This window comes from Orbicella franksi, unplaced genomic scaffold, assembly GCF_964199315.1.
Source record: "Orbicella franksi unplaced genomic scaffold, jaOrbFran1.1 SCAFFOLD_328, whole genome shotgun sequence".
NCBI lineage: Eukaryota > Metazoa > Cnidaria > Anthozoa > Scleractinia > Merulinidae > Orbicella > Orbicella franksi.
The window spans coordinates 1-15,406 of NW_027670724.1; the positions used below are offsets into that span (position 1 = coordinate 1).

General features: G+C 44.5%; 30 non-coding genes across 30 annotated transcripts; all 30 read left to right on the plus strand.

Moving 5' to 3' along the window:
* The first annotated feature begins 445 nt into the window (after nt 1-445).
* Nucleotides 446-564, plus strand: LOC145474311 (5S ribosomal RNA). Its single transcript, XR_014045338.1, has one exon. It is a non-coding gene; the product is annotated as a 5S ribosomal RNA (ribosomal RNA).
* A 384-nt stretch (nt 565-948) lies between these two features.
* Nucleotides 949-1,067, plus strand: LOC145474329 (5S ribosomal RNA). Its single transcript, XR_014045356.1, has one exon. It is a non-coding gene; the product is annotated as a 5S ribosomal RNA (ribosomal RNA).
* A 384-nt stretch (nt 1,068-1,451) lies between these two features.
* LOC145474341 (5S ribosomal RNA) lies at nt 1,452-1,570 on the plus strand. Its single transcript, XR_014045368.1, has one exon. It is a non-coding gene; the product is annotated as a 5S ribosomal RNA (ribosomal RNA).
* Nucleotides 1,571-1,955: 385 nt separating this feature from the next.
* On the plus strand, nt 1,956-2,074 carry LOC145474353 (5S ribosomal RNA). The gene has a single exon (XR_014045379.1). It is a non-coding gene; the product is annotated as a 5S ribosomal RNA (ribosomal RNA).
* Nucleotides 2,075-2,459: 385 nt separating this feature from the next.
* On the plus strand, nt 2,460-2,578 carry LOC145474364 (5S ribosomal RNA). Its single transcript, XR_014045390.1, has one exon. It is a non-coding gene; the product is annotated as a 5S ribosomal RNA (ribosomal RNA).
* Nucleotides 2,579-2,963: 385 nt separating this feature from the next.
* LOC145474317 (5S ribosomal RNA) lies at nt 2,964-3,082 on the plus strand. Its single transcript, XR_014045345.1, has one exon. It is a non-coding gene; the product is annotated as a 5S ribosomal RNA (ribosomal RNA).
* A 385-nt stretch (nt 3,083-3,467) lies between these two features.
* Nucleotides 3,468-3,586, plus strand: LOC145474320 (5S ribosomal RNA). The gene has a single exon (XR_014045347.1). It is a non-coding gene; the product is annotated as a 5S ribosomal RNA (ribosomal RNA).
* Nucleotides 3,587-3,970: 384 nt separating this feature from the next.
* On the plus strand, nt 3,971-4,089 carry LOC145474321 (5S ribosomal RNA). Its single transcript, XR_014045348.1, has one exon. It is a non-coding gene; the product is annotated as a 5S ribosomal RNA (ribosomal RNA).
* Nucleotides 4,090-4,474: 385 nt separating this feature from the next.
* LOC145474322 (5S ribosomal RNA) lies at nt 4,475-4,593 on the plus strand. Its single transcript, XR_014045349.1, has one exon. It is a non-coding gene; the product is annotated as a 5S ribosomal RNA (ribosomal RNA).
* A 385-nt stretch (nt 4,594-4,978) lies between these two features.
* On the plus strand, nt 4,979-5,097 carry LOC145474323 (5S ribosomal RNA). The gene has a single exon (XR_014045350.1). It is a non-coding gene; the product is annotated as a 5S ribosomal RNA (ribosomal RNA).
* Nucleotides 5,098-5,482: 385 nt separating this feature from the next.
* Nucleotides 5,483-5,601, plus strand: LOC145474324 (5S ribosomal RNA). Its single transcript, XR_014045351.1, has one exon. It is a non-coding gene; the product is annotated as a 5S ribosomal RNA (ribosomal RNA).
* A 385-nt stretch (nt 5,602-5,986) lies between these two features.
* On the plus strand, nt 5,987-6,105 carry LOC145474325 (5S ribosomal RNA). Its single transcript, XR_014045352.1, has one exon. It is a non-coding gene; the product is annotated as a 5S ribosomal RNA (ribosomal RNA).
* Nucleotides 6,106-6,490: 385 nt separating this feature from the next.
* LOC145474326 (5S ribosomal RNA) lies at nt 6,491-6,609 on the plus strand. Its single transcript, XR_014045353.1, has one exon. It is a non-coding gene; the product is annotated as a 5S ribosomal RNA (ribosomal RNA).
* A 385-nt stretch (nt 6,610-6,994) lies between these two features.
* Nucleotides 6,995-7,113, plus strand: LOC145474327 (5S ribosomal RNA). Its single transcript, XR_014045354.1, has one exon. It is a non-coding gene; the product is annotated as a 5S ribosomal RNA (ribosomal RNA).
* Nucleotides 7,114-7,497: 384 nt separating this feature from the next.
* LOC145474328 (5S ribosomal RNA) lies at nt 7,498-7,616 on the plus strand. Its single transcript, XR_014045355.1, has one exon. It is a non-coding gene; the product is annotated as a 5S ribosomal RNA (ribosomal RNA).
* A 384-nt stretch (nt 7,617-8,000) lies between these two features.
* LOC145474330 (5S ribosomal RNA) lies at nt 8,001-8,119 on the plus strand. Its single transcript, XR_014045357.1, has one exon. It is a non-coding gene; the product is annotated as a 5S ribosomal RNA (ribosomal RNA).
* A 385-nt stretch (nt 8,120-8,504) lies between these two features.
* LOC145474331 (5S ribosomal RNA) lies at nt 8,505-8,623 on the plus strand. Its single transcript, XR_014045358.1, has one exon. It is a non-coding gene; the product is annotated as a 5S ribosomal RNA (ribosomal RNA).
* Nucleotides 8,624-9,008: 385 nt separating this feature from the next.
* Nucleotides 9,009-9,127, plus strand: LOC145474332 (5S ribosomal RNA). Its single transcript, XR_014045359.1, has one exon. It is a non-coding gene; the product is annotated as a 5S ribosomal RNA (ribosomal RNA).
* A 385-nt stretch (nt 9,128-9,512) lies between these two features.
* Nucleotides 9,513-9,631, plus strand: LOC145474333 (5S ribosomal RNA). The gene has a single exon (XR_014045360.1). It is a non-coding gene; the product is annotated as a 5S ribosomal RNA (ribosomal RNA).
* A 385-nt stretch (nt 9,632-10,016) lies between these two features.
* LOC145474334 (5S ribosomal RNA) lies at nt 10,017-10,135 on the plus strand. The gene has a single exon (XR_014045361.1). It is a non-coding gene; the product is annotated as a 5S ribosomal RNA (ribosomal RNA).
* A 385-nt stretch (nt 10,136-10,520) lies between these two features.
* LOC145474336 (5S ribosomal RNA) lies at nt 10,521-10,639 on the plus strand. Its single transcript, XR_014045362.1, has one exon. It is a non-coding gene; the product is annotated as a 5S ribosomal RNA (ribosomal RNA).
* Nucleotides 10,640-11,024: 385 nt separating this feature from the next.
* On the plus strand, nt 11,025-11,143 carry LOC145474337 (5S ribosomal RNA). The gene has a single exon (XR_014045363.1). It is a non-coding gene; the product is annotated as a 5S ribosomal RNA (ribosomal RNA).
* Nucleotides 11,144-11,528: 385 nt separating this feature from the next.
* LOC145474338 (5S ribosomal RNA) lies at nt 11,529-11,647 on the plus strand. Its single transcript, XR_014045364.1, has one exon. It is a non-coding gene; the product is annotated as a 5S ribosomal RNA (ribosomal RNA).
* A 385-nt stretch (nt 11,648-12,032) lies between these two features.
* Nucleotides 12,033-12,151, plus strand: LOC145474339 (5S ribosomal RNA). Its single transcript, XR_014045365.1, has one exon. It is a non-coding gene; the product is annotated as a 5S ribosomal RNA (ribosomal RNA).
* A 383-nt stretch (nt 12,152-12,534) lies between these two features.
* Nucleotides 12,535-12,653, plus strand: LOC145474340 (5S ribosomal RNA). Its single transcript, XR_014045366.1, has one exon. It is a non-coding gene; the product is annotated as a 5S ribosomal RNA (ribosomal RNA).
* A 384-nt stretch (nt 12,654-13,037) lies between these two features.
* LOC145474342 (5S ribosomal RNA) lies at nt 13,038-13,156 on the plus strand. Its single transcript, XR_014045369.1, has one exon. It is a non-coding gene; the product is annotated as a 5S ribosomal RNA (ribosomal RNA).
* A 385-nt stretch (nt 13,157-13,541) lies between these two features.
* LOC145474343 (5S ribosomal RNA) lies at nt 13,542-13,660 on the plus strand. Its single transcript, XR_014045370.1, has one exon. It is a non-coding gene; the product is annotated as a 5S ribosomal RNA (ribosomal RNA).
* A 385-nt stretch (nt 13,661-14,045) lies between these two features.
* LOC145474344 (5S ribosomal RNA) lies at nt 14,046-14,164 on the plus strand. Its single transcript, XR_014045371.1, has one exon. It is a non-coding gene; the product is annotated as a 5S ribosomal RNA (ribosomal RNA).
* A 384-nt stretch (nt 14,165-14,548) lies between these two features.
* Nucleotides 14,549-14,667, plus strand: LOC145474345 (5S ribosomal RNA). Its single transcript, XR_014045372.1, has one exon. It is a non-coding gene; the product is annotated as a 5S ribosomal RNA (ribosomal RNA).
* Nucleotides 14,668-15,052: 385 nt separating this feature from the next.
* Nucleotides 15,053-15,171, plus strand: LOC145474346 (5S ribosomal RNA). Its single transcript, XR_014045373.1, has one exon. It is a non-coding gene; the product is annotated as a 5S ribosomal RNA (ribosomal RNA).
* Nucleotides 15,172-15,406: the final 235 nt, after the last annotated feature.

Consider the following 15,406-nt stretch of genomic DNA (forward strand, 5'->3'; position numbering starts at 1 on the left):
TGTTGGGCGGCGTCAGTACCTGGCTGGGTGACCACCTGGGAATACGCCGTGTTGTAGACTTTTGGACCCATTTTGGGACTGGACTCTTCAGAGAAGATTTCCATACGCCTCCACATCATTGATCCCTCTGTTTTCAAAATGTTGTCTTTTTTTTTTTTGAATTATTTTTCCAGCAAGTTGACAGCATATTAGAAGATTTTCTTGTTTGATTACAGCACTGCAACACTGAGCAGCACACTGGAGGCAATCTCTTGAATGTGGCTTTGATGACTGACCATTGGAGAATCGCCCTTTTGTGATTTGAAGTCTTAGCTGGCTTTGGAATCTCTGGGTTAAGTAGCCGAGACGTAATTGGAAATTCATCACAACAGCAATTAAAGGCCTTCCTTCTAAGAGACTTAAAAGAGAGTCCAAGCAATTGGGCAAGGTTTGAGTTGTTTCTTTCGTCTACGACCACACCACAGGGAACGTACCGGTTCTCGTCCGATCACCGAAGTCAAGTCCTGTTGGGCGGCGTCAGTACCTGGCTGGGTGACCACCTGGGAATACGCCGTGTTGTAGACTTTTGGACCCATTTTGGGACTGGACTCTTCAGAGAAGATTTCCATACGCCTCCACATCATTGATCCCTCTGTTTTCAAAATGTTGTCTTTTTTTTTTTGAATTATTTTTCCAGCAAGTTGACAGCATATTAGAAGATTTTCTTGTTTGATTACAGCACTGCAACACTGAGCAGCACACTGGAGGCAATCTCTTGAATGTGGCTTTGATGACTGACCATTGGAGAATCGCCCTTTTGTGATTTGAAGTCTTAGCTGGCTTTGGAATCTCTGGGTTAAGTAGCCGAGACGTAATTGGAAATTCATCACAACAGCAATTAAAGGCCTTCCTTCTAAGAGACTTAAAAGAGAGTCCAAGCAATTGGGCAAGGTTTGAGTTGTTTCTTTCGTCTACGACCACACCACAGGGAACGTACCGGTTCTCGTCCGATCACCGAAGTCAAGTCCTGTTGGGCGGCGTCAGTACCTGGCTGGGTGACCACCTGGGAATACGCCGTGTTGTAGACTTTTGGACCCATTTTGGGACTGGACTCTTCAGAGAAGATTTCCATACGCCTCCACATCATTGATCCCTCTGTTTTCAAAATGTTGTCTTTTTTTTTTTGAATTATTTTTCCAGCAAGTTGACAGCATATTAGAAGATTTTCTTGTTTGATTACAGCACTGCAACACTGAGCAGCACACTGGAGGCAATCTCTTGAATGTGGCTTTGATGACTGACCATTGGAGAATCGCCCTTTTGTGATTTGAAGTCTTAGCTGGCTTTGGAATCTCTGGGTTAAGTAGCCGAGACGTAATTGGAAATTCATCACAACAGCAATTAAAGGCCTTCCTTCTAAGAGACTTAAAAGAGAGTCCAAGCAATTGGGCAAGGTTTGAGTTGTTTCTTTCGTCTACGACCACACCACAGGGAACGTACCGGTTCTCGTCCGATCACCGAAGTCAAGTCCTGTTGGGCGGCGTCAGTACCTGGCTGGGTGACCACCTGGGAATACGCCGTGTTGTAGACTTTTGGACCCATTTTGGGACTGGACTCTTCAGAGAAGATTTCCATACGCCTCCACATCATTGATCCCTCTGTTTTCAAAATGTTGTCTTTTTTTTTTTTGAATTATTTTTCCAGCAAGTTGACAGCATATTAGAAGATTTTCTTGTTTGATTACAGCACTGCAACACTGAGCAGCACACTGGAGGCAATCTCTTGAATGTGGCTTTGATGACTGACCATTGGAGAATCGCCCTTTTGTGATTTGAAGTCTTAGCTGGCTTTGGAATCTCTGGGTTAAGTAGCCGAGACGTAATTGGAAATTCATCACAACAGCAATAAAAGGCCTTCCTTCTAAGAGACTTAAAAGAGAGTCCAAGCAATTGGGCAAGGTTTGAGTTGTTTCTTTCGTCTACGACCACACCACAGGGAACGTACCGGTTCTCGTCCGATCACCGAAGTCAAGTCCTGTTGGGCGGCGTCAGTACCTGGCTGGGTGACCACCTGGGAATACGCCGTGTTGTAGACTTTTGGACCCATTTTGGGACTGGACTCTTCAGAGAAGATTTCCATACGCCTCCACATCATTGATCCCTCTGTTTTCAAAATGTTGTCTTTTTTTTTTTTGAATTATTTTTCCAGCAAGTTGACAGCATATTAGAAGATTTTCTTGTTTGATTACAGCACTGCAACACTGAGCAGCACACTGGAGGCAATCTCTTGAATGTGGCTTTGATGACTGACCATTGGAGAATCGCCCTTTTGTGATTTGAAGTCTTAGCTGGCTTTGGAATCTCTGGGTTAAGTAGCCGAGACGTAATTGGAAATTCATCACAACAGCAATTAAAGGCCTTCCTTCTAAGAGACTTAAAAGAGAGTCCAAGCAATTGGGCAAGGTTTGAGTTGTTTCTTTCGTCTACGACCACACCACAGGGAACGTACCGGTTCTCGTCCGATCACCGAAGTCAAGTCCTGTTGGGCGGCGTCAGTACCTGGCTGGGTGACCACCTGGGAATACGCCGTGTTGTAGACTTTTGGACCCATTTTGGGACTGGACTCTTCAGAGAAGATTTCCATACGCCTCCACATCATTGATCCCTCTGTTTTCAAAATGTTGTCTTTTTTTTTTTTGAATTATTTTTCCAGCAAGTTGACAGCATATTAGAAGATTTTCTTGTTTGATTACAGCACTGCAACACTGAGCAGCACACTGGAGGCAATCTCTTGAATGTGGCTTTGATGACTGACCATTGGAGAATCGCCCTTTTGTGATTTGAAGTCTTAGCTGGCTTTGGAATCTCTGGGTTAAGTAGCCGAGACGTAATTGGAAATTCATCACAACAGCAATTAAAGGCCTTCCTTCTAAGAGACTTAAAAGAGAGTCCAAGCAATTGGGCAAGGTTTGAGTTGTTTCTTTCGTCTACGACCACACCACAGGGAACGTACCGGTTCTCGTCCGATCACCGAAGTCAAGTCCTGTTGGGCGGCGTCAGTACCTGGCTGGGTGACCACCTGGGAATACGCCGTGTTGTAGACTTTTGGACCCATTTTGGGACTGGACTCTTCAGAGAAGATTTCCATACGCCTCCACATCATTGATCCCTCTGTTTTCAAAATGTTGTCTTTTTTTTTTTTGAATTATTTTTCCAGCAAGTTGACAGCATATTAGAAGATTTTCTTGTTTGATTACAGCACTGCAACACTGAGCAGCACACTGGAGGCAATCTCTTGAATGTGGCTTTGATGACTGACCATTGGAGAATCGCCCTTTTGTGATTTGAAGTCTTAGCTGGCTTTGGAATCTCTGGGTTAAGTAGCCGAGACGTAATTGGAAATTCATCACAACAGCAATTAAAGGCCTTCCTTCTAAGAGACTTAAAAGAGAGTCCAAGCAATTGGGCAAGGTTTGAGTTGTTTCTTTCGTCTACGACCACACCACAGGGAACGTACCGGTTCTCGTCCGATCACCGAAGTCAAGTCCTGTTGGGCGGCGTCAGTACCTGGCTGGGTGACCACCTGGGAATACGCCGTGTTGTAGACTTTTGGACCCATTTTGGGACTGGACTCTTCAGAGAAGATTTCCATACGCCTCCACATCATTGATCCCTCTGTTTTCAAAATGTTGTCTTTTTTTTTTTGAATTATTTTTCCAGCAAGTTGACAGCATATTAGAAGATTTTCTTGTTTGATTACAGCACTGCAACACTGAGCAGCACACTGGAGGCAATCTCTTGAATGTGGCTTTGATGACTGACCATTGGAGAATCGCCCTTTTGTGATTTGAAGTCTTAGCTGGCTTTGGAATCTCTGGGTTAAGTAGCCGAGACGTAATTGGAAATTCATCACAACAGCAATTAAAGGCCTTCCTTCTAAGAGACTTAAAAGAGAGTCCAAGCAATTGGGCAAGGTTTGAGTTGTTTCTTTCGTCTACGACCACACCACAGGGAACGTACCGGTTCTCGTCCGATCACCGAAGTCAAGTCCTGTTGGGCGGCGTCAGTACCTGGCTGGGTGACCACCTGGGAATACGCCGTGTTGTAGACTTTTGGACCCATTTTGGGACTGGACTCTTCAGAGAAGATTTCCATACGCCTCCACATCATTGATCCCTCTGTTTTCAAAATGTTGTCTTTTTTTTTTTTGAATTATTTTTCCAGCAAGTTGACAGCATATTAGAAGATTTTCTTGTTTGATTACAGCACTGCAACACTGAGCAGCACACTGGAGGCAATCTCTTGAATGTGGCTTTGATGACTGACCATTGGAGAATCGCCCTTTTGTGATTTGAAGTCTTAGCTGGCTTTGGAATCTCTGGGTTAAGTAGCCGAGACGTAATTGGAAATTCATCACAACAGCAATTAAAGGCCTTCCTTCTAAGAGACTTAAAAGAGAGTCCAAGCAATTGGGCAAGGTTTGAGTTGTTTCTTTCGTCTACGACCACACCACAGGGAACGTACCGGTTCTCGTCCGATCACCGAAGTCAAGTCCTGTTGGGCGGCGTCAGTACCTGGCTGGGTGACCACCTGGGAATACGCCGTGTTGTAGACTTTTGGACCCATTTTGGGACTGGACTCTTCAGAGAAGATTTCCATACGCCTCCACATCATTGATCCCTCTGTTTTCAAAATGTTGTCTTTTTTTTTTTTGAATTATTTTTCCAGCAAGTTGACAGCATATTAGAAGATTTTCTTGTTTGATTACAGCACTGCAACACTGAGCAGCACACTGGAGGCAATCTCTTGAATGTGGCTTTGATGACTGACCATTGGAGAATCGCCCTTTTGTGATTTGAAGTCTTAGCTGGCTTTGGAATCTCTGGGTTAAGTAGCCGAGACGTAATTGGAAATTCATCACAACAGCAATTAAAGGCCTTCCTTCTAAGAGACTTAAAAGAGAGTCCAAGCAATTGGGCAAGGTTTGAGTTGTTTCTTTCGTCTACGACCACACCACAGGGAACGTACCGGTTCTCGTCCGATCACCGAAGTCAAGTCCTGTTGGGCGGCGTCAGTACCTGGCTGGGTGACCACCTGGGAATACGCCGTGTTGTAGACTTTTGGACCCATTTTGGGACTGGACTCTTCAGAGAAGATTTCCATACGCCTCCACATCATTGATCCCTCTGTTTTCAAAATGTTGTCTTTTTTTTTTTTGAATTATTTTTCCAGCAAGTTGACAGCATATTAGAAGATTTTCTTGTTTGATTACAGCACTGCAACACTGAGCAGCACACTGGAGGCAATCTCTTGAATGTGGCTTTGATGACTGACCATTGGAGAATCGCCCTTTTGTGATTTGAAGTCTTAGCTGGCTTTGGAATCTCTGGGTTAAGTAGCCGAGACGTAATTGGAAATTCATCACAACAGCAATTAAAGGCCTTCCTTCTAAGAGACTTAAAAGAGAGTCCAAGCAATTGGGCAAGGTTTGAGTTGTTTCTTTCGTCTACGACCACACCACAGGGAACGTACCGGTTCTCGTCCGATCACCGAAGTCAAGTCCTGTTGGGCGGCGTCAGTACCTGGCTGGGTGACCACCTGGGAATACGCCGTGTTGTAGACTTTTGGACCCATTTTGGGACTGGACTCTTCAGAGAAGATTTCCATACGCCTCCACATCATTGATCCCTCTGTTTTCAAAATGTTGTCTTTTTTTTTTTTGAATTATTTTTCCAGCAAGTTGACAGCATATTAGAAGATTTTCTTGTTTGATTACAGCACTGCAACACTGAGCAGCACACTGGAGGCAATCTCTTGAATGTGGCTTTGATGACTGACCATTGGAGAATCGCCCTTTTGTGATTTGAAGTCTTAGCTGGCTTTGGAATCTCTGGGTTAAGTAGCCGAGACGTAATTGGAAATTCATCACAACAGCAATTAAAGGCCTTCCTTCTAAGAGACTTAAAAGAGAGTCCAAGCAATTGGGCAAGGTTTGAGTTGTTTCTTTCGTCTACGACCACACCACAGGGAACGTACCGGTTCTCGTCCGATCACCGAAGTCAAGTCCTGTTGGGCGGCGTCAGTACCTGGCTGGGTGACCACCTGGGAATACGCCGTGTTGTAGACTTTTGGACCCATTTTGGGACTGGACTCTTCAGAGAAGATTTCCATACGCCTCCACATCATTGATCCCTCTGTTTTCAAAATGTTGTCTTTTTTTTTTTTGAATTATTTTTCCAGCAAGTTGACAGCATATTAGAAGATTTTCTTGTTTGATTACAGCACTGCAACACTGAGCAGCACACTGGAGGCAATCTCTTGAATGTGGCTTTGATGACTGACCATTGGAGAATCGCCCTTTTGTGATTTGAAGTCTTAGCTGGCTTTGGAATCTCTGGGTTAAGTAGCCGAGACGTAATTGGAAATTCATCACAACAGCAATTAAAGGCCTTCCTTCTAAGAGACTTAAAAGAGAGTCCAAGCAATTGGGCAAGGTTTGAGTTGTTTCTTTCGTCTACGACCACACCACAGGGAACGTACCGGTTCTCGTCCGATCACCGAAGTCAAGTCCTGTTGGGCGGCGTCAGTACCTGGCTGGGTGACCACCTGGGAATACGCCGTGTTGTAGACTTTTGGACCCATTTTGGGACTGGACTCTTCAGAGAAGATTTCCATACGCCTCCACATCATTGATCCCTCTGTTTTCAAAATGTTGTCTTTTTTTTTTTTGAATTATTTTTCCAGCAAGTTGACAGCATATTAGAAGATTTTCTTGTTTGATTACAGCACTGCAACACTGAGCAGCACACTGGAGGCAATCTCTTGAATGTGGCTTTGATGACTGACCATTGGAGAATCGCCCTTTTGTGATTTGAAGTCTTAGCTGGCTTTGGAATCTCTGGGTTAAGTAGCCGAGACGTAATTGGAAATTCATCACAACAGCAATTAAAGGCCTTCCTTCTAAGAGACTTAAAAGAGAGTCCAAGCAATTGGGCAAGGTTTGAGTTGTTTCTTTCGTCTACGACCACACCACAGGGAACGTACCGGTTCTCGTCCGATCACCGAAGTCAAGTCCTGTTGGGCGGCGTCAGTACCTGGCTGGGTGACCACCTGGGAATACGCCGTGTTGTAGACTTTTGGACCCATTTTGGGACTGGACTCTTCAGAGAAGATTTCCATACGCCTCCACATCATTGATCCCTCTGTTTTCAAAATGTTGTCTTTTTTTTTTTGAATTATTTTTCCAGCAAGTTGACAGCATATTAGAAGATTTTCTTGTTTGATTACAGCACTGCAACACTGAGCAGCACACTGGAGGCAATCTCTTGAATGTGGCTTTGATGACTGACCATTGGAGAATCGCCCTTTTGTGATTTGAAGTCTTAGCTGGCTTTGGAATCTCTGGGTTAAGTAGCCGAGACGTAATTGGAAATTCATCACAACAGCAATTAAAGGCCTTCCTTCTAAGAGACTTAAAAGAGAGTCCAAGCAATTGGGCAAGGTTTGAGTTGTTTCTTTCGTCTACGACCACACCACAGGGAACGTACCGGTTCTCGTCCGATCACCGAAGTCAAGTCCTGTTGGGCGGCGTCAGTACCTGGCTGGGTGACCACCTGGGAATACGCCGTGTTGTAGACTTTTGGACCCATTTTGGGACTGGACTCTTCAGAGAAGATTTCCATACGCCTCCACATCATTGATCCCTCTGTTTTCAAAATGTTGTCTTTTTTTTTTTGAATTATTTTTCCAGCAAGTTGACAGCATATTAGAAGATTTTCTTGTTTGATTACAGCACTGCAACACTGAGCAGCACACTGGAGGCAATCTCTTGAATGTGGCTTTGATGACTGACCATTGGAGAATCGCCCTTTTGTGATTTGAAGTCTTAGCTGGCTTTGGAATCTCTGGGTTAAGTAGCCGAGACGTAATTGGAAATTCATCACAACAGCAATTAAAGGCCTTCCTTCTAAGAGACTTAAAAGAGAGTCCAAGCAATTGGGCAAGGTTTGAGTTGTTTCTTTCGTCTACGACCACACCACAGGGAACGTACCGGTTCTCGTCCGATCACCGAAGTCAAGTCCTGTTGGGCGGCGTCAGTACCTGGCTGGGTGACCACCTGGGAATACGCCGTGTTGTAGACTTTTGGACCCATTTTGGGACTGGACTCTTCAGAGAAGATTTCCATACGCCTCCACATCATTGATCCCTCTGTTTTCAAAATGTTGTCTTTTTTTTTTTTGAATTATTTTTCCAGCAAGTTGACAGCATATTAGAAGATTTTCTTGTTTGATTACAGCACTGCAACACTGAGCAGCACACTGGAGGCAATCTCTTGAATGTGGCTTTGATGACTGACCATTGGAGAATCGCCCTTTTGTGATTTGAAGTCTTAGCTGGCTTTGGAATCTCTGGGTTAAGTAGCCGAGACGTAATTGGAAATTCATCACAACAGCAATTAAAGGCCTTCCTTCTAAGAGACTTAAAAGAGAGTCCAAGCAATTGGGCAAGGTTTGAGTTGTTTCTTTCGTCTACGACCACACCACAGGGAACGTACCGGTTCTCGTCCGATCACCGAAGTCAAGTCCTGTTGGGCGGCGTCAGTACCTGGCTGGGTGACCACCTGGGAATACGCCGTGTTGTAGACTTTTGGACCCATTTTGGGACTGGACTCTTCAGAGAAGATTTCCATACGCCTCCACATCATTGATCCCTCTGTTTTCAAAATGTTGTCTTTTTTTTTTTTGAATTATTTTTCCAGCAAGTTGACAGCATATTAGAAGATTTTCTTGTTTGATTACAGCACTGCAACACTGAGCAGCACACTGGAGGCAATCTCTTGAATGTGGCTTTGATGACTGACCATTGGAGAATCGCCCTTTTGTGATTTGAAGTCTTAGCTGGCTTTGGAATCTCTGGGTTAAGTAGCCGAGACGTAATTGGAAATTCATCACAACAGCAATTAAAGGCCTTCCTTCTAAGAGACTTAAAAGAGAGTCCAAGCAATTGGGCAAGGTTTGAGTTGTTTCTTTCGTCTACGACCACACCACAGGGAACGTACCGGTTCTCGTCCGATCACCGAAGTCAAGTCCTGTTGGGCGGCGTCAGTACCTGGCTGGGTGACCACCTGGGAATACGCCGTGTTGTAGACTTTTGGACCCATTTTGGGACTGGACTCTTCAGAGAAGATTTCCATACGCCTCCACATCATTGATCCCTCTGTTTTCAAAATGTTGTCTTTTTTTTTTTTGAATTATTTTTCCAGCAAGTTGACAGCATATTAGAAGATTTTCTTGTTTGATTACAGCACTGCAACACTGAGCAGCACACTGGAGGCAATCTCTTGAATGTGGCTTTGATGACTGACCATTGGAGAATCGCCCTTTTGTGATTTGAAGTCTTAGCTGGCTTTGGAATCTCTGGGTTAAGTAGCCGAGACGTAATTGGAAATTCATCACAACAGCAATTAAAGGCCTTCCTTCTAAGAGACTTAAAAGAGAGTCCAAGCAATTGGGCAAGGTTTGAGTTGTTTCTTTCGTCTACGACCACACCACAGGGAACGTACCGGTTCTCGTCCGATCACCGAAGTCAAGTCCTGTTGGGCGGCGTCAGTACCTGGCTGGGTGACCACCTGGGAATACGCCGTGTTGTAGACTTTTGGACCCATTTTGGGACTGGACTCTTCAGAGAAGATTTCCATACGCCTCCACATCATTGATCCCTCTGTTTTCAAAATGTTGTCTTTTTTTTTTTTGAATTATTTTTCCAGCAAGTTGACAGCATATTAGAAGATTTTCTTGTTTGATTACAGCACTGCAACACTGAGCAGCACACTGGAGGCAATCTCTTGAATGTGGCTTTGATGACTGACCATTGGAGAATCGCCCTTTTGTGATTTGAAGTCTTAGCTGGCTTTGGAATCTCTGGGTTAAGTAGCCGAGACGTAATTGGAAATTCATCACAACAGCAATTAAAGGCCTTCCTTCTAAGAGACTTAAAAGAGAGTCCAAGCAATTGGGCAAGGTTTGAGTTGTTTCTTTCGTCTACGACCACACCACAGGGAACGTACCGGTTCTCGTCCGATCACCGAAGTCAAGTCCTGTTGGGCGGCGTCAGTACCTGGCTGGGTGACCACCTGGGAATACGCCGTGTTGTAGACTTTTGGACCCATTTTGGGACTGGACTCTTCAGAGAAGATTTCCATACGCCTCCACATCATTGATCCCTCTGTTTTCAAAATGTTGTCTTTTTTTTTTTTGAATTATTTTTCCAGCAAGTTGACAGCATATTAGAAGATTTTCTTGTTTGATTACAGCACTGCAACACTGAGCAGCACACTGGAGGCAATCTCTTGAATGTGGCTTTGATGACTGACCATTGGAGAATCGCCCTTTTGTGATTTGAAGTCTTAGCTGGCTTTGGAATCTCTGGGTTAAGTAGCCGAGACGTAATTGGAAATTCATCACAACAGCAATTAAAGGCCTTCCTTCTAAGAGACTTAAAAGAGAGTCCAAGCAATTGGGCAAGGTTTGAGTTGTTTCTTTCGTCTACGACCACACCACAGGGAACGTACCGGTTCTCGTCCGATCACCGAAGTCAAGTCCTGTTGGGCGGCGTCAGTACCTGGCTGGGTGACCACCTGGGAATACGCCGTGTTGTAGACTTTTGGACCCATTTTGGGACTGGACTCTTCAGAGAAGATTTCCATACGCCTCCACATCATTGATCCCTCTGTTTTCAAAATGTTGTCTTTTTTTTTTTTGAATTATTTTTCCAGCAAGTTGACAGCATATTAGAAGATTTTCTTGTTTGATTACAGCACTGCAACACTGAGCAGCACACTGGAGGCAATCTCTTGAATGTGGCTTTGATGACTGACCATTGGAGAATCGCCCTTTTGTGATTTGAAGTCTTAGCTGGCTTTGGAATCTCTGGGTTAAGTAGCCGAGACGTAATTGGAAATTCATCACAACAGCAATTAAAGGCCTTCCTTCTAAGAGACTTAAAAGAGAGTCCAAGCAATTGGGCAAGGTTTGAGTTGTTTCTTTCGTCTACGACCACACCACAGGGAACGTACCGGTTCTCGTCCGATCACCGAAGTCAAGTCCTGTTGGGCGGCGTCAGTACCTGGCTGGGTGACCACCTGGGAATACGCCGTGTTGTAGACTTTTGGACCCATTTTGGGACTGGACTCTTCAGAGAAGATTTCCATACGCCTCCACATCATTGATCCCTCTGTTTTCAAAATGTTGTCTTTTTTTTTTTTGAATTATTTTTCCAGCAAGTTGACAGCATATTAGAAGATTTTCTTGTTTGATTACAGCACTGCAACACTGAGCAGCACACTGGAGGCAATCTCTTGAATGTGGCTTTGATGACTGACCATTGGAGAATCGCCCTTTTGTGATTTGAAGTCTTAGCTGGCTTTGGAATCTCTGGGTTAAGTAGCCGAGACGTAATTGGAAATTCATCACAACAGCAATTAAAGGCCTTCCTTCTAAGAGACTTAAAAGAGAGTCCAAGCAATTGGGCAAGGTTTGAGTTGTTTCTTTCGTCTACGACCACACCACAGGGAACGTACCGGTTCTCGTCCGATCACCGAAGTCAAGTCCTGTTGGGCGGCGTCAGTACCTGGCTGGGTGACCACCTGGGAATACGCCGTGTTGTAGACTTTTGGACCCATTTTGGGACTGGACTCTTCAGAGAAGATTTCCATACGCCTCCACATCATTGATCCCTCTGTTTTCAAAATGTTGTCTTTTTTTTTTTTGAATTATTTTTCCAGCAAGTTGACAGCATATTAGAAGATTTTCTTGTTTGATTACAGCACTGCAACACTGAGCAGCACACTGGAGGCAATCTCTTGAATGTGGCTTTGATGACTGACCATTGGAGAATCGCCCTTTTGTGATTTGAAGTCTTAGCTGGCTTTGGAATCTCTGGGTTAAGTAGCCGAGACGTAATTGGAAATTCATCACAACAGCAATTAAAGGCCTTCCTTCTAAGAGACTTAAAAGAGAGTCCAAGCAATTGGGCAAGGTTTGAGTTGTTTCTTTCGTCTACGACCACACCACAGGGAACGTACCGGTTCTCGTCCGATCACCGAAGTCAAGTCCTGTTGGGCGGCGTCAGTACCTGGCTGGGTGACCACCTGGGAATACGCCGTGTTGTAGACTTTTGGACCCATTTTGGGACTGGACTCTTCAGAGAAGATTTCCATACGCCTCCACATCATTGATCCCTCTGTTTTCAAAATGTTGTCTTTTTTTTTTGAATTATTTTTCCAGCAAGTTGACAGCATATTAGAAGATTTTCTTGTTTGATTACAGCACTGCAACACTGAGCAGCACACTGGAGGCAATCTCTTGAATGTGGCTTTGATGACTGACCATTGGAGAATCGCCCTTTTGTGATTTGAAGTCTTAGCTGGCTTTGGAATCTCTGGGTTAAGTAGCCGAGACGTAATTGGAAATTCATCACAACAGCAATTAAAGGCCTTCCTTCTAAGAGACTTAAAAGAGAGTCCAAGCAATTGGGCAAGGTTTGAGTTGTTTCTTTCGTCTACGACCACACCACAGGGAACGTACCGGTTCTCGTCCGATCACCGAAGTCAAGTCCTGTTGGGCGGCGTCAGTACCTGGCTGGGTGACCACCTGGGAATACGCCGTGTTGTAGACTTTTGGACCCATTTTGGGACTGGACTCTTCAGAGAAGATTTCCATACGCCTCCACATCATTGATCCCTCTGTTTTCAAAATGTTGTCTTTTTTTTTTTGAATTATTTTTCCAGCAAGTTGACAGCATATTAGAAGATTTTCTTGTTTGATTACAGCACTGCAACACTGAGCAGCACACTGGAGGCAATCTCTTGAATGTGGCTTTGATGACTGACCATTGGAGAATCGCCCTTTTGTGATTTGAAGTCTTAGCTGGCTTTGGAATCTCTGGGTTAAGTAGCCGAGACGTAATTGGAAATTCATCACAACAGCAATTAAAGGCCTTCCTTCTAAGAGACTTAAAAGAGAGTCCAAGCAATTGGGCAAGGTTTGAGTTGTTTCTTTCGTCTACGACCACACCACAGGGAACGTACCGGTTCTCGTCCGATCACCGAAGTCAAGTCCTGTTGGGCGGCGTCAGTACCTGGCTGGGTGACCACCTGGGAATACGCCGTGTTGTAGACTTTTGGACCCATTTTGGGACTGGACTCTTCAGAGAAGATTTCCATACGCCTCCACATCATTGATCCCTCTGTTTTCAAAATGTTGTCTTTTTTTTTTTTGAATTATTTTTCCAGCAAGTTGACAGCATATTAGAAGATTTTCTTGTTTGATTACAGCACTGCAACACTGAGCAGCACACTGGAGGCAATCTCTTGAATGTGGCTTTGATGACTGACCATTGGAGAATCGCCCTTTTGTGATTTGAAGTCTTAGCTGGCTTTGGAATCTCTGGGTTAAGTAGCCGAGACGTAATTGGAAATTCATGACAACAGCAATTAAAGGCCTTCCTTCTAAGAGACTTAAAAGAGAGTCCAAGCAATTGGGCAAGGTTTGAGTTGTTTCTTTCGTCTACGACCACACCACAGGGAACGTACCGGTTCTCGTCCGATCACCGAAGTCAAGTCCTGTTGGGCGGCGTCAGTACCTGGCTGGGTGACCACCTGGGAATACGCCGTGTTGTAGACTTTTGGACCCATTTTGGGACTGGACTCTTCAGAGAAGATTTCCATACGCCTCCACATCATTGATCCCTCTGTTTTCAAAATGTTGTCTTTTTTTTTTTTGAATTATTTTTCCAGCAAGTTGACAGCATATTAGAAGATTTTCTTGTTTGATTACAGCACTGCAACACTGAGCAGCACACTGGAGGCAATCTCTTGAATGTGGCTTTGATGACTGACCATTGGAGAATCGCCCTTTTGTGATTTGAAGTCTTAGTTGGCTTTGGAATCTCTGGGTTAAGTAGCCGAGACGTAATTGGAAATTCATCACAACAGCAATTAAAGGCCTTCCTTCTAAGAGACTTAAAAGAGAGTCCAAGCAATTGGGCAAGGTTTGAGTTGTTTCTTTCGTCTACGACCACACCACAGGGAACGTACCGGTTCTCGTCCGATCACCGAAGTCAAGTCCTGTTGGGCGGCGTCAGTACCTGGCTGGGTGACCACCTGGGAATACGCCGTGTTGTAGACTTTTGGACCCATTTTGGGACTGGACTCTTCAGAGAAGATTTCCATACGCCTCCACATCATTGATCCCTCTGTTTTCAAAATGTTGTCTTTTTTTTTTTGAATTATTTTTCCAGCAAGTTGACAGCATATTAGAAGATTTTCTTGTTTGATTACAGCACTGCAACACTGAGCAGCACACTGGAGGCAATCTCTTGAATGTGGCTTTGATGACTGACCATTGGAGAATCGCCCTTTTGTGATTTGAAGTCTTAGCTGGCTTTGGAATCTCTGGGTTAAGTAGCCGAGACGTAATTGGAAATTCATCACAACAGCAATTAAAGGCCTTCCTTCTAAGAGACTTAAAAGAGAGTCCAAGCAATTGGGCAAGGTTTGAGTTGTTTCTTTCGTCTACGACCACACCACAGGGAACGTACCGGTTCTCGTCCGATCACCGAAGTCAAGTCCTGTTGGGCGGCGTCAGTACCTGGCTGGGTGACCACCTGGGAATACGCCGTGTTGTAGACTTTTGGACCCATTTTGGGACTGGACTCTTCAGAGAAGATTTCCATACGCCTCCACATCATTGATCCCTCTGTTTTCAAAATGTTGTCTTTTTTTTTTTTGAATTATTTTTCCAGCAAGTTGACAGCATATTAGAAGATTTTCTTGTTTGATTACAGCACTGCAACACTGAGCAGCACACTGGAGGCAATCTCTTGAATGTGGCTTTGATGACTGACCATTGGAGAATCGCCCTTTTGTGATTTGAAGTCTTAGCTGGCTTTGGAATCTCTGGGTTAAGTAGCCGAGACGTAATTGGAAATTCATCACAACAGCAATTAAAGGCCTTCCTTCTAAGAGACTTAAAAGAGAGTCCAAGCAATTGGGCAAGGTTTGAGTTGTTTCTTTCGTCTACGACCACACCACAGGGAACGTACCGGTTCTCGTCCGATCACCGAAGTCAAGTCCTGTTGGGCGGCGTCAGTACCTGGCTGGGTGACCACCTGGGAATACGCCGTGTTGTAGACTTTTGGACCCATTTTGGGACTGGACTCTTCAGAGAAGATTTCCATACGCCTCCACATCATTGATCCCTCTGTTTTCAAAATGTTGTCTTTTTTTTTTTTGAATTATTTTTCCAGCAAGTTGACAGCATATTAGAAGATTTTCTTGTTTGATTACAGCACTGCAACACTGAGCAGCACACTGGAGGCAATCTCTTGAATGTGGCTTTGATGACTGACCATTGGAGAATCGCCCTTTT